Source organism: Rissa tridactyla, chromosome 2 (genome assembly GCF_028500815.1).
Source record: "Rissa tridactyla isolate bRisTri1 chromosome 2, bRisTri1.patW.cur.20221130, whole genome shotgun sequence".
Taxonomy (NCBI): domain Eukaryota; kingdom Metazoa; phylum Chordata; class Aves; order Charadriiformes; family Laridae; genus Rissa; species Rissa tridactyla.
In genome coordinates, this window is record NC_071467.1 from 135,944,721 (window position 1) to 135,960,180 (window position 15,460).

General features: G+C 38.7%; 1 long non-coding RNA gene across 2 annotated transcripts in view; it reads right to left on the minus strand.

The window, feature by feature from the left end:
- Window positions 1-15,460, minus strand: part of LOC128905427 (uncharacterized) — a 49,397-nt gene that overhangs the window by 16,273 nt on the left and 17,664 nt on the right. For both annotated transcript variants that reach the window (XR_008464870.1, XR_008464869.1), the window contains exons 3-5: window positions 11,491-11,584; window positions 4,074-4,191; window positions 1,405-1,521 (exon numbers count right to left, since the gene is read on the minus strand). This is a non-coding gene — a long non-coding RNA (uncharacterized LOC128905427). The remainder of the gene's footprint in view (window positions 1-1,404; window positions 1,522-4,073; window positions 4,192-11,490; window positions 11,585-15,460) is intronic.

The following is a 15,460-nucleotide window of genomic DNA, read 5'->3' on the forward strand; positions in this document are numbered from 1 at the left end:
AGCTTATAATTAAAAATACAGATGCCTCAGAGCTGATGGAAAGGGAAGCAGACGTTTAAGAGAAGCAACTTGTGGAAGCCACAAAACTTCCAGTGGCAGCAGTGGGAGGAGGAGCGGTCCCAGGGGCTGAGCTGCACAGTGCGAGCTGTGACTTTCAGTCCACAGGAGGGTGGGTTTGTTTGTTTTCACTTCAGACTTTTTGTGCCTGGAAAGACTGTATGGAAACACAGAGCTGCACGCTGACACGACCGTGCAATGGTACAGGTCCCTCCAGCAGCTTTGTGTATGTGTTGGACAGGAGAAACAAGAGGGCCCCATGGTGCTCCTCAGGTCAGGGCCCGGGAGCGGAGGGGCGGGTGCCCTCTGTGACCCCCTGCTGTATCTCTTCTTGAGAAACTACCCCACTTTTGCTTTAAAAAGGGCCAGAACCAGCTGAACAAATGCATGGCTATTTGGTGTAGCGTTTCCATGCAGCTCAGGTTAATAGTTCAGTTACAGTGCAAAGGCTGAACCCATGTCCTCCAGATAGTGTAGCCTCTACCTCAAAAGAAATGTTAATGATAATAATAATGATGATAATGATAACATCATCATCATCATCATCATCATCATCATCATTATTATTATTATTATTATTATAGTTTAAAAAACGTCCAGGCAAAGATCAGATTGTCAGCCCAAATGGTGAGGGCAGGACAAATCACGATGCAGAAGGCCATACTGAAGTGCAATGAAAGCTTTCAATGGCTCGTAAAGCCCTGCAAGGGCAGATTTTAATCCCTCAGGCTTTCTTATGACCCTCTGCATTACCATTTGGATCTATTGCAGTAGCTGAAATTACAATCGGAATGAAAGGAGGCCTTGCCAGGGCTCCCAGCTCCCCTCCATCACCGCTGCCATGTCAGCAGAGGGCAGAGCTCGACACCGGCACTGGTCCCAGCCCCAGTCCTGGTCCTGGTCTGAGCCCTGTCCCGCCAGGCTCACCCCACTGGAAGGGGCAAGTCACCGTCCCTGCGAGCAGGCAGCAGTGGGGAGTCTTGCAGGCAGTGGCTAGGGAGGGCTGGACCATGTACAGGCAAGCAGGGAGAGGAGCCTTGGAGTATATCCAGAGCGAAAATCTCAGAGTCTTAGCAGCTGAAAGATGTCGAACGCTGGCTGGAGGCTGCCGAGCGCCTGACACCCCACCGGAGAGTGTGTCAGGACAAGACTGGCACTCTGGCGCTCCAGGGACTGCGCAGAAATCCTTACGATTACAGCTGTAACTTGGCCACTTCCTGAGTTATTGCCTTCAGTTTCAAACCTCACAACCCATCTGAAATGTAGCGGTCCCAGCATGATGCACTTAGCACATCTGATTGTTTAATTATTATCCTCCCTTCCACACATGTAGAATCACAGTTTCACCTGCTCATGTGGCACCCACATGTGCTGTCCTGAGCATCGGCGTGTGAGCGGCTTGGGATCGTTGCCAGTCTGGTATCTTCTCCTGCCTTCGTTCATGCTCTTCGTTCGCATGCTCCTCTGGGTACCGAAATATAAATGCATTAACAAAATAATTGTGCAATTCGTGTAATACTTAGTGGAATCTTTGTTAACTGCTTTGAAAGTAAAAAGTGCCTTCTAAATAAAAATAGTTGGGAAGAATCTGTGTGCAATAGCGAAACACTTGTCAGGAAAAATAAATACAGGTTTTGAATTTTATTTTTCTACAGGTTTCCCATCATTTAAAGCCCCATGGACTTTAATTAAGTGCTATCATGATGGCTATTCAATGAACGTCTGTCAAGTATTGCTCAACAAACACAACAGCATAGGTGTTCTCTCAGAACTATGTCAGAAAATAAAATAGATTTTGATTCTGAAAAAGACTTACTCCAAGTGTTTTCACTGTCATTGTGTAAAGAATACACCTCACTTCCTCATACTATAGCATATTTTTAAAGTTATTTGGTGTTTAACTGCATTTCCAGTGTAAAAAGGTTGATCTGAAAGAGGCTTCAAGAAAGAGGCGGAGGCAGGAAGATGTAGGCAGAAAAAAGGTTTAAGAAAAGCTGCCAAGAAATATATGTCCAGCAAATGAATGCAGGTAAGAAGAAAAGGAAAATCCCTAGAATCCTTAGTGGGAAACATACATAGACTTCCAGGAATCAGATACTTGCTGTGTGTATTAATTAGATCAATTTGCTCCTGGTCCAAACCAAAGCACACTGAACAATACAGAGAGAGGAATCAGTGATATGTTTTTGGTTCCCATTATGGTCCATTTGCATTGTTTGGGGACTTTGTGATGTGTTTTTGTCGCAGAGGCTGGTTTCCTCCACCAGTCCTGTCCTCTGGCAGGCTGGCAGCATGGTGAAGCGTGGATAGCAGCATTGCATATATTCTTCTAGCAAAGGTAGGATTCGGGCTCTGTGTTTGATGCTGAGGCTCTGGGTCCATGCTATAACTCAGACATTGAATGTAAGGGGGCCAGAGGGCACATAAGCTTCTTTCCCAGCAACTGTTAACAGAGTTTGCAATGTGTGCTTAAGATGCCACCTGACGAGAGGCAGAATGATTTAATAAAGTAAGAGCTGTCTTGGGACTTTGCATCCTTTCCTGTCTCTGCCGTTGCACTCCTGCTGAATGACCTTTCCAGCCTAATACCTCAGTTTCTTTAGCTGTAAAATGGATGCAGTAAGCATTGCAGAAGCCATCAGTAAATTTTTTTTCTTTCTAGAGAGAAAATGTGATGTATAATATCTGGGCATTCTTTATTTTCATCTGGGATGTTTTAGAAGAGACAGCAGGTTTCGTGTGGTCCCATTGTCCCCCTCCCTCATCCTTGCAATACTGTAAGGATGGTGTTAGTGTGTTTTTCCCAATTTCTGCTTGGTTGTTTCAATCAGTTCAGAATAAATGAGTATCCATGTGCTTTTGGTCCAGTTTTCAATGCTTCTTCCTTAACATTCTCTCAAAGAAGTTGAAGATATATATGAAGTGAAGTGAAGTCCCTGTCAGGGAAGCGGAAGCTGGCAGTCGGGCAGCAATTTGTCATAGAGCACCAAAATTAGAGGTAGGGAGTAGGTGAAAAATCTTAAGAGTCACTGTTTGGGAGATTTTTAGATGTGCAGAAGAAGGAGGTGTTTAGAAAGCATTCCAAAACTTAAGTGTGGAACATTACACAGAGGCTTATTTAAGAAAAATAGATCTTAAACTTAGTAGATTGCTCTCTATATGCTTCTCAATAGTGTATTCAACATTTTCAAGTGATAGCATGTCAAGAACATCATAAATATCCAGCCACTGTCTAATTGTGCTGACTAGTTATTTCTAGTCTGATAATAAGCAGTGAATTGGTTAACAGTCTTGATACTTAAGTGTGCATGTTTATGCTTCAAGGCTGACACTCCGGTAAGATGAATGGGGGAAGTTAGCTTCGCTTGATGCTATTGTTTTAGCTGGTAAGGATGAGGACTCCACAAGATGAAAGTATGTTGGTTTACATTGTCAAGGCTATCTTCACAACCAGAAGCTAGAAACTTCCTTTATTATGAGAAAACAAACACATAAATTCTGGGAAATAGAATAAAACCCTCCATTAATCTGCATGAAAGTCTTAAATCATTCAGATTCATAGATTCGTTACTTATGGTAATTTTTTTCTTCTGCATTTGGAAGAAGAGTTTGTCATGGTCAGACAGCATTGTTGCTTGCATCCATTGATGGGCTAAGAAATTATAGTAATAAAAACCGATACAGCAGGCCTCTATTTTCTGATATAGCTTTTTGGAAATATTGAAGAAGCAGAAAGAAATGCTAATAGAATATGACCCTGTTCTATTGAAATCTGTTGAGAAAAATAAATGAGGTTCTGTTCTTGGCTCCCTTTGTCTTGTTTAACAATATAGGATAATCATTTGATCTAACTTTACACCAGCTTCCCAACTGTGAAACAAGAATGAATGAGTTATGCATGCTTTCTAAAAATGTTGAGAAACACAGATGAAAAATTATTACGTAATCCCTAAGCAGCAAATTGTGTGACCTTTATTCATATTGAAATAATGAGGACTATTTACAGAGTAACCTACCGTTCACCGTGTGTAAAGATGACAGAATCCAGGCTGATTTTGTCTTGGCTCAAAGAATGCTTCTGAACTGCTGTTTTCATTAGGTTTTACAGTTCCATTTTCGTAAGATAAAAGGGACCTGAAGATGAATAAAATTGCAGGTTAGCGAATGATGTTTGGAGGTTTGAAAGTTTGATGTTTGAATGTTTGAAGGTATCCACGCTCTAACTTAGTCATTGAATATATCTCTGAATACCAGTATCTCATCTGTAATATTACTGCTGGGATTTTCAGAAAAATAGCATGTAATGTCAACTCTGTACTTAAACTGTAACCAACAAACCCTGGGGAGCTATCAAGTTATCAGTCTTTAGTACTGAAAACATAACACCGGTTTAAGTTTAGCTACTAAAAATGGGTCAAGTTACAGTGGGGTTATGTTTTAGTGAACTAAAATTAATAAGGTATTTTCAGCCAAACAGGCAAATTCATAAATGTAGATGTTTGTAACCAAGTTCATGATTATATAAGCTCATTTTTATTTAACCCTGTGAAAATTTGTTATGTGTACACAAACACATGCAAAACCGCCTATGAACACTGAAGTTCTCAGTTCTTTGTTGCACGGAACCTCAAGCTGGAATGGAAATGTTAGCACTTCAGCATTCAGAATCTGGATGCAATGCTAAGGTCTAAGGTGTTTGGGTTTGGAGTTTGAACTTTGTGTACTTTAGAGGTAGATGTTGTATACTCTGATCTGAGTTGATATACGTGGTAATTGCCACAAAATGAGACAAAATCTTTCCTTTCAAAACTGAAATGCTTGTGTATCTGATGTCTCCATAAACGTTCTCTCTTTCTAAAGGAAAAAAAAAATAGAGAATCATAATGTAATAGTTAAATCCAAGCAAGTCACTTCTGAAGTAGCAGTAGAGGAAGTGTCTTTGGTGGCCTGGGTAAAAGAGTTAGTCTTTGTCCTACGTACACTTTAATTAATTGTGTGAAGACAAATTTGCTTGTGAGATCAGCTGTGAAACTGAGAATCTGAAGGCTCGTGGCAACCAGTATTTTACATTTACATTCACCATTTCTCTGTGATTCTGTAAAGATCATGTCTCTATTTTCTCTCCAGTTCCACCGGTGAGTCTCCAAAAGACAGTATGGGTTTGGCCCCAGGTGATTAGGTCTTTTTTTTCATAGCACATACATTATTTCTGGGCCATTAATTCTGAGAGAATCTAATCCCAGTTCACTGTTGATTTTGAAAGAAATAAATTATGCTCTTCAGCCTATTTAGCAAGGTTGTCACATGTCTATCTATATGGAGTCTTTAACACATGCTTTGGTTAAATTAAAGATCCAGACAGCAAACTCTAAGCTTGCTTTTTGTGACACTGAAAAGTCAAAGAATCCACAGATGCCTTAAATGAATTACAGTGCTTACTAATACAACCTTTAAAAAGCCTGCAGAATATATTAATCCAGTTTTTCATAACATTCTGAGATCTTCAGACAGAAGGAAAAGAAATTAAAAAAGTACTTGATACTGTTGGCTTTGCATATGTGTGTGCAACGTTTAATTTTGAAATTAAGAAGTTCAGAACTTCTAAAGTGGAACAGAGACAAAACTGTCCTTTTCAAATTGTACTTTCCAAAATACAAATAACAAAAGAACGCTAGATATAGTTTTACGATGTTTCTGCACTTAGTCTTATGATGGATACAGATCCATTTAGTGGTTTTGGTATTTAATCAGAGATACTTACACACTTTTCTCAGCATACTTTTCTGGTCATCACATAATTTTGTGCTTATGTACATAATATCTATCTGTATTAGAAAACTCTTATTTCCGTTTTCCTGATGGGAAATTGAGGCACAGAGACTAAGGGACTTTTTCCATATCCCGGAGGACAAGAGTCAGAGAGGGCTAAATAATCTTGCATTTGGGGTTAACTTCTACATTACTATATGTCTTTCCTTAGGGCAATTCAGTGCAAGCAATGAATTAAACCACTAAAGGTTGGTTTGGAAAACAAAAAAAGCCATTATTAATTTAATTTGGTGAGTAAAAATACCCAACAACCCGTAATATTTCTACAGTTGGCCTTATTTTGATGTGTATTTTGGGGAAGGAAAGAGCAAGATTGTTATTTTTTTCCCATCAGAAATATCTATGTAGTTTGCCAATATCTGCCTTGGCAACACTTTACTAGTAATGTATATATTTTGCCTGATTTCCCAAGGCTAAAAAAAACTGTGAGCAAAATTATGTGGCAGGAAACATTTAAACAAGAAAATATGAAATATAATTCAGATGATTAGATAAATTCAGTGTCAAAAGACACACTACTTCGCAATACTTAAAAGACATCTTCAGTCTAAAAATGTACTATTGATTGAGAACAAAATGAAGGCAGAAATAAAAATTCACAAAACTCAAGAGAAATAACAGTGAGTTTAAAACTGACTCTAGGGAAATATGGGCAATTGACACAGGAAGCTGAAAGTATCTTTGAAAAACTCTGTGGAGGATGGAGGAAAATAAGAAACAATACTTTAAGTATATGAAGAAAAAGTGAGATCTTAGTAATGGTTTAAATCCAGTACTCAGCAAGAACAGTAAAAACATGGATTGTGATGTACAAAAGGCAGATGTGCTCATACGCATCTGTTTTTCTAGAAAAAGACAGGAAGATCTATTTCTACCTTGAAGCTAATGAAAAGTATTTTCTATCCCAGCAGTAGCTAGAAACAATGCTGAACAAATATTATTACATTATTTTTTTTCAAATTGTCAGGATCAGATAATAGCTTTGATGCAAGCTAACGTAATTTATTTCAGTGTACTAATAAATATTTACTTACAATATGCTGGGGAAATTGCAGAAGATTTAATTAATTCAATTAAAAATCTGTTAAAAATAATACAAAATACTGACTAAAATTGAGTTAGTAAAGAAATAAGGATACATGTAGAATAATCATGCAGGGAAAAATATTTCTAGTGTGGTCCTGTGAGGATCTGTTCTTTCTCCAATGCCGCTCAATATCTTTAGAAAAGTCTGGAAAATGTGAGATTATCAATAGTAAAATTTACAGGTGACAAAATCATTTGACGAACAATTAATGGTGATGAAAGGGGAATGAGCTAATCTGGAGGGCTCATTACAATAGATTCATTAAAACAACATATTCTTCCATGGCCAAACCTGAGGCCAAAGACAAAGAATTTACATAACATTTATTATTGGGGAACTGAATCGTCTAGACCATGTACTCTAGAAAAGACTTAAATAATAATTTGAAAGTAAGGTACCAGAATGATGCTATGATTAAAATGTCGGATGCAATCCTTTCATGTCTAAGCAAGAGAATACGGATGGAGAGGGTGATACTCCCTCTGTGTATGTCTTTAGTGAGAGCATTCCTGGAGTACTCTGTCCAGTTCTAGCATTTACACTTTGAGAAGGACATTGACAAACTGAAATGGGCTCAGAAGAAAACTGCAAGAAAGGTATGAGGTCTGGGAAATGTGCCCTATACTTAGACACTAAAGAAGCTCAATTTACTGAAGGTTAGAGGGAGACTTTATCACAGTCTGTAAGACCTTTCATGATAAAAAGTGTTGCTCTTGACCAGTTCTCTTTAGTTAACTAAAAGTCTTTTAAATTAATTGTTAAATTTTAATTATTGTTGTTACTTGATCACTACCCAATTAATAATAAAGCTGGAACTACTGGAAATTTAATTTTGACAATTCTGAGCTGGAAACAGAGCACAAATATCAAGTGATAGTAATTAATGTTTGGAACAAATTCCAACGTAGCAATGTGCTGGATTTTCCATCTGTTGTAGTTCTTAAATTGAGCTGTAACATATCTTTCAGAAAGACACCCAGTATAGAACAGATATTATAGCTGATGCAGAAATTGCTGGGTCCTGTTCTCTAATTTACATAGCAGGTCAAGTCAGAAGACCAAAAGGTATCTCCTGGCTATATATCCCGTCAGAAAAAAGTAACTAAGGTACCCTGTGGTAAAAAAGACAGCACATATGTACTCCAAATAACATTATCACAATAAAAAATACAGTGGAAAGGGAAAATGATGTTAAAAGACAAAAGAAAGGATGACTGGTTTTAATGCACAACTGGCAATTAAAAGACCATATTTATGATACTGAGCCTGCCTCTAACTTCCTTACTTTGTCCAACCCAAGTAATTTTTGCTAGGGACAGTTTTGTCTAATTTGCTTTTTAATTTCTCCTGATGAGTCCAAATTAAGTTTAAAGCATGCAAATCAAGCACAGTGACCACTGCAAAAAATACTGGATTTGATAAATGGTTGTTGTATGTGCCAGGGAGGCACAGAGAGTTTTTCTTTAGCTATTCTAAAAAGAGCTGGAGTGCAGATGGGTCTGACTGAAAAAAGTATACAAATATATCACATGTGTGTTTATGGTCTTCTGTCCTTCTTAAATCAGGTTCTCCACTGGCACTTCATTCTACTCCATTGTTAAATGGGTGTATTAATGGCTACAATATTTTGCAAGGAAGGATAAAGGTATTAAGATTTTGGGGTTTTTTGTTTGGGGTTTTTTTTCCCTTAAGAGGACCCTTAAGAGACTTTTTTCCCTTAAGAGACCTTAAGTTAATGTCTGTGATGAGAAAGTGCTTTATAGTGGCAATGGCACATGTATTCATTTAAGAAACATAAGTCCTCTAGTGTCATCTAGTAATCTTTGGGAATACCCATAGATTCAAATGTGCATTGTATTTTGTATTCTATACACATGGGCCAAAGCGCAACTCTGTTGGCTCAAGCCCATGTATAATGTTATCTAATGCACTATCTTCATTTCTACTCTAATAGACAGACTTCTCTTTAGTGACCAAAACCATATATGTTTTCATGCTCAGCTTCATTTTCAGAATATGCCCCTGTTTATATTTCAAGCCCTCTTATTAAAACACATATTTCCTTCTTGGGCTGGTTACCAAAACGACTACTTGAGAGTCTTAGTTACAGATACTTTATGACTTCAACAAAAAGACAGTGATAAAATTGAAAGCTTCTTCAGATAGGCAGCCACTTTACAATTCTTTGCCTGAAAGCTTTTATCATTTACATCACTTGGTCTTTCTCTGCTTCCTCTTATGCTTCTTCTGCCACTGTTTGGTATTTGTTAAACTTTCTCCTCTATTTAGAATATTTCTTGAGCTTGGAAAATTTCCAGGGAAAAATGGCTTTCTGTGGACTGTGATAAATTATTTTATTAACAGTGAAAATTTAGTAATTTCTGTTCTAAATACAGGGACTATGTGATTTTGTTTGTTTGCTTACTTGTTTTTATATCCCAGTAAATTATTCTACACAGGTTTTGCTCATTTCTGAACGGAGTTTGCCTCATTCAGAAAGTCTTTATGGATTTCATCTATATCATTAGAAAATGCTCTGAGGGTGGGAACATCTGGAAATAAACTCTATGACCCACTTTAGCATACTTTGCACTGTGAAAGCTTATATATTATTTCAGTGGCCCCTGGAGCTGCTGTTCTGGAGAGTTTTGTTCAGCCTGGACCTCAAAACGACTCATCTCTTCTATCCCTTGCTCCCCCATAATAAATTCATAACATTCAAGATGTGAAGGAGGCTTGTGGGCACGTTAATGTGTAGACCTCTTTTGGTTAAAGAATACTTTGCCTAGTATAGCCTGTATTCTTCCATTTCAAGGCTTCTGCCTCCCAGCACAGCTATGAAGAAATTGCTTCCTTGTCTCACCAGGAGAGTCATGATGGCGAGTACCTTGCTCGTTACTGCTATGTGCTGTATTAAAGGCATCTGTATTGAATCATTCATTTGTGCAGCAGTTCATGCGCAGCTTAGTGAATGGAGCAGTGAGCTAATGAATGAACATTCCTACTTAAAACAGACATATATATCTTTCAAGTTGTATTCCTTCATCTCGATGGCATACCTCAGCCTATTGGCTCAGTCCAAAGTAAATCCATAACATGTCATAGCTGGACAGACCTCTGATGAGATTCTTTTCAACAAGTTAGCATACTGTTAAGTCATTATTTTCAAGGTCTCTAATACAGAAGTCCCTTGTTGAACAACTTTGCTTTATTTGGCCCACTGTGTGAAGGCACGTTTGAGTGAGATTTTTAATTCCCAATTCATGAATATTATTCCAACAAAATGTAAATCTTTGTAAGCGTTGGACTACTACTGTGCATTCTAATAACATACGGAAGACAATACTGTGCCCATTCTTAATCACTTAATTAAAATAATTGCTGGAACAACTTTATATAGTAATATATAGGTCTTTTCTTCTTGTGGTTAGAGTAAGTCATAGGGAGGGATTTTTATTGACTTGTCAATGGTGGTGAGTCTTAAAGCTATAACTTTAGTAACAAGACACTATATTCATTCCCAGTTGGACAGAGTCTTGAAGAGGACAGAGTGGAGCAGTGGTGCAAGCTGCTGGCGGGGCTTGTCTGGGGATCTTCTGGCTCCACGCTGGAGAGGAAACCCAGGAGAGAATGTTGGTTGGCTCCTTGAGCCTCCTGGTTGGATCTAACTTGTGGTATTTTTAAAACACCCAAGCAACTGCGGGTGTCTTTTGGAGGAAGTAATTGCTTTTAGCATTCTTTTTCTATTGCTTTCTGACCATCTCCATACTTTCTTAAGGTGTTGCCATTTGTAACAGGAATGTGAACTGTACAAGGGCCTAAACAAAATTAACAGTGACTCAGAAAATGAAAATTATCTGGAAAAACCACATTGCTCAGGAATACAGTATCATGGAGACTTGATTATTTCTTGTTGTGGAAGGGGCCAAGGTGTTTTATGATACCATACAGTTGTAGCTGAGGTTGGCCTGTAGCCCAATCAACTAGTCATTCCTTTCTGGTGTATTTCTGTATTGGACTTATGCTGAAATGCCCACAAGAGATTTGTGTAACTCTCTACAAATGCTTTTGCAGGTAGTGAGTGTTAATATAATTTAAAAAATCTGTTGTTTTCCCACCCCTCTCCTACTCTTCACCTTTCTTTGTGAAAAAGGTAAATCATTCAGAGGTTGCTTTCAGCAAATACCAGTTTGTTGAATTTACAGGAAGGGCTGCAGTTCCTCTATGCACATGATGCTTTCTAACACATCACAGGCATCTTAAATAAAAACTATAAAAAACACACATGAAAACAAACAAATTCCTTTCCTCCCTAAATATCCACACAGGAAAATGCTATGTAGCTAAGTATGCTAAATACAATTCTACCAGTAGTTTGTGTACCAAATTATGCTCATTGGATTGTGGATATATCCTTTTTGAAAATGACTGCATAAGACTCCTTCTTTCTTTTACCAGTACAAGCTGAAAAAACCAGACATATTTAGCCGTCAGCTGCCTAAGGAAATGTCACTTACCAATGTTTAGGATGATAGATTGCGTCCTTTAGATGTACCATTCTCTCTCCTTCCTCTCCAAGGAGATCCATTCTCAATTTTTTACTCTTAAAACCTAAAAGAATCATAACAAAAGCTTCTCACTTAATTCATCACTTCCACTTCCTCCATTTACATAGCATAAAATGTGGCGCTTGTGGCACTCTGCTCTTTGCCCACAATGTGAGCTTCAGAGCAGTTATGCTGGTCAAACAAATGGAACTGTTTTTTTAAAAATTTTAAAAAATAAAATCATTTCTCAACTGCTCTTAGAAATGAAAAGGAGTTTGTCCTTTATGTGTTCTGCATATAAAATTGCTTCTGAAGTGTTGTAACAAGTTTTGGATTATCAGCATTCAAAGATAAATGAGACCAGGAAAAATGAGAAGTCTAAATCAACAGCTTCCTATAATCTGTAATTAAAAGGGCTGGAATATTCAAAATTATTCACAAACCTACATAAGTGGGCACTGAGAATCATGTTATGGCCAAGATCAAGTGGACAGCTGTGAAGACAGCCCAAACCCAGCTTGACCAGCTCCGAGCCACAGTAATAAAGCCTGTGACTGAAGTTCATCCTGCAGAGCTGGTGCTCTCCAGTGCGCTGCACCACTGCGGGGTTCATTACACTGGGGTGCCGCACCAGCCCTGGGGTATTATTTGCTGTGTGCAGTGTCAGGGTGTTTGGAAGGTGAGCCTTACGAGGCCTTCAGTCTTACAGCACTGTTATATCCACTTCAGTGTCAGCTGTACTTAGTGTGGACTAGACTCAGTATATATATATACTTTTTTGCTATAGTTTATGAGTACTCTCCATAACAGAAATATGTCTCTGAGACATCTGAGTTGGGTCTGAGTGGCCCTGGGGGTGCAACATTATGGAAACCAGCTAACACTGCTTCTGGATTTGAAGTGGCCATACAAGTAATATATCAGTGCTCGCCTGCAATATTCCTGAGCTAATTACTCTTCTGGATCCAAACATGCCAGCCCTGGTCTGTCTGTGTCTATACAGACAATAATTGCCTGCAGATAGTGGTGTGCTGTTATGGACACTTTGGACATATATAAAGAGTCAGTCAGGAACCTTCCATTCATCATCTTGCACAGAGAAGAGGAAACCAAACCCACCTTAACTCTTTATTACTCTCTTTTCTTTTTTAACCTTGGTGTTACATCTTTAGTCAAGTTTCCTGCAGTCTGTGTTCTGTACTAAGTGCGGCAGCGTCAACCAGAGAGAGTAGGAAAACTCCTTACATTAGGCACTGCCCTGGGAGAAACGATACTGGATCCTACCAGAGATTCTGCAGGTCAGGGACACACGACACAACAGGACACATGAAAATGGACAGCAACAGATAGAAGTTAAAGTGAAGGAAAAAACCAACAAACCAACAAGCAAATATTTTATATTTCTGCAAATTACTCCATCTCCAGCAGTTTGTGGCTCAGGAACCCTTTCACCCAAAGTGTTGTCTCATGCTTAATAGTCACTGGCTATTACCATGAGTTTAGCTGGTGACCTTGGCAAACTAGTAGCACCCACGACTTCTGTTGTTCCATTTGTATGAAGAACTACCTTTCTCTGATCATTTTGGAGCTGGTACGTGCTATCTTCATTCAATTCCCACTAGTTCCTAAACTAGAAGAGAAAAAGTCATTCCTTTTTTACCCTTTTCACACCACTCATGAATCCATAGACGTCTATCCTACTGCTGCTTTGTTCTAGAACCTCCTTCTAATTTGAATATTAACCATTTAATTCTGTCTTGTTCCTTTAACAAATTAAGATATGAAGACCTTCTCTTTTATCACATGGCTGTTTAGGTTTTTTAAGAGGTTTTAGTGAAAAACCTTGTCAAAAAACAAGTAAGTTTTATCTTTTTCCTTATATTTTTTAAGGAATTCCCTATGTCATTTAAGTTTATATATCTACCAGTTTTGCTATTTATTATAGCTTTAACTCATTTTCCTGCTACGAAATCAGTTATTGACCAGCACTTTCACAGATCTGTTATTTCTAGGTATTTGGTATCACATTAGCTGCTGCTTGTTCATCAGTACAAAGACATTTTTAAGAAGAGACATTGAAGAGGGCTAATACAGGTTTAACTCCTGTTGACGTGATGAAAATGGAATCGAACACACTTCTCACCTGGAATAAATGGCAGCCCTGATTCTGTGTAAAAGTAGTGAATCATACCCCTTGTTTCTTCAGCTTTTTTTTACATATCCATGAAAATAAACTATTTTGCTTCAATGGAATGCTGTGTACGTTGCATCGCATTGGGCAAGAGAAAACTAAAAAAAATGCATTTTTATTTGACTAGAATAAATTATGTTTTCCAGGTTTTTTTTTTCTGGTTTGTCTTTAAAAAAGTAAAATTGCTATTTGCACAGTGTAACTACTTTCCAGGAAACAGATTATAACATTTGATTCTGCTCTGAATATATACTAAGTTTTGACTTTTTTTTTTCTCCTTTAAACTCAATACGATGTCTCAGTTCATACATCTGTGAGATCAAAAATGCATAGTTCCAAAGCACTGGGTAGGAAACCTATCGAAAAAGCCCAGGTGTCTGAGGAACAGTTTGACAAGCGGAGAGACAAAAGGAACACAGGGAAAGGAAGAATGTCAGAGAAGTGTGAAGACAAAGGGTCTGGAGGCAAGGTTCGTGCTCAGTGTCATAGGGGGAATGGAAACTCCACCGGTGTCAGCTTTCTCTCTGTAATGCATCTCTGTCTCGATTCATGCTAAATAGATTGGCATGTACTGCTGACAGTCCATTACTTTACAACCCATGTGCTTTTTCATGTATTTAGATAATAGTACAGTTCAATCCCTTAGCTAGATTATCGATAGGACGTAATGACAATCCACATATTTATAGATTTGTTTTATTGAAGTGTAACAGTGGGAGAAGGGTTGTCTTTCTGGGGACTCTGGTGGCAGCAGTATTCCTCAAAAGGAGTGGAGAGAACTGGCCTCCTAACTGACCTTTCCTTCTGCTACCAAGAGCTGTCTGGAGTTTGAGTCCGCGGAGCCTGGGGAGTGGCTCAATCTTATATAAAGTTGATATCTGCAGTAAGTCAGATGATTTCTGCTTGAAAGTATCTGCTCTTCCAACTGTAAGTTTGCATATTGTCATTTAGGCTACAAGTGTCTTAAGTTACATGAGGTGAATCTCAGTTCAGGATGCCTAATCTTTTCACCACTAATGCCTGCTGTATTACTTAGCCAGCCAAACAATATCTAGTTCTACTTCTGAGAACAGAAATATTTCAGGAAAAAATTAATAAATTCCCAAATGAGCTTTATTTACAGTTTGTCTAATTTCCGTAATATTGCTTTCACTAGTTTTAAGACAGAGGAAGCTGGCAAGCTTTGTATCCATCCCCCATAACCACAGTTATCGTGAGAGGACGACAGCAAAAGCCGGTCCATCCAACTTGTCATTTGCAACGTCTCAGTTCCAAGCACCATTTCACATTACACCCCCAACATATCAAGAGCAGCACATCAGGAATACCTGTGTATGAGGGCATTTGTAGATGGTAGGTACCACCTGAGGCTTGTTTGAGCTGGGCATCGTGTGTTTTGTGGTATGAAGGAGATAGTACTAATAGCTTGTGCATGTGTACGTTTTCCACCAGAAAGGGTGTTTTGCCAATCTCTAGGCCTTGCTTAATACATCAGCTTTCTGTCCTACGCCACTTTTTCTGCCGTGTAAATTCCTTGTACTTCTCCAGAACGACCTCCCCATCCACAGCCCGTCGCGTGGGCAGGGACGCAGGTGGCAGCTGCCTGTCAAGACTTTGCCTGTTGAACTCAAGGGTCTCCACCCTTTCCACGGAGCCCTGCAAGAGCAGAGCTCCCGCAGGGCTGAGAACTGGGCTAACCGGGGTGATAGGACCTAGTCATATCAGCATAAATGTCCTTGATTTTTCAAT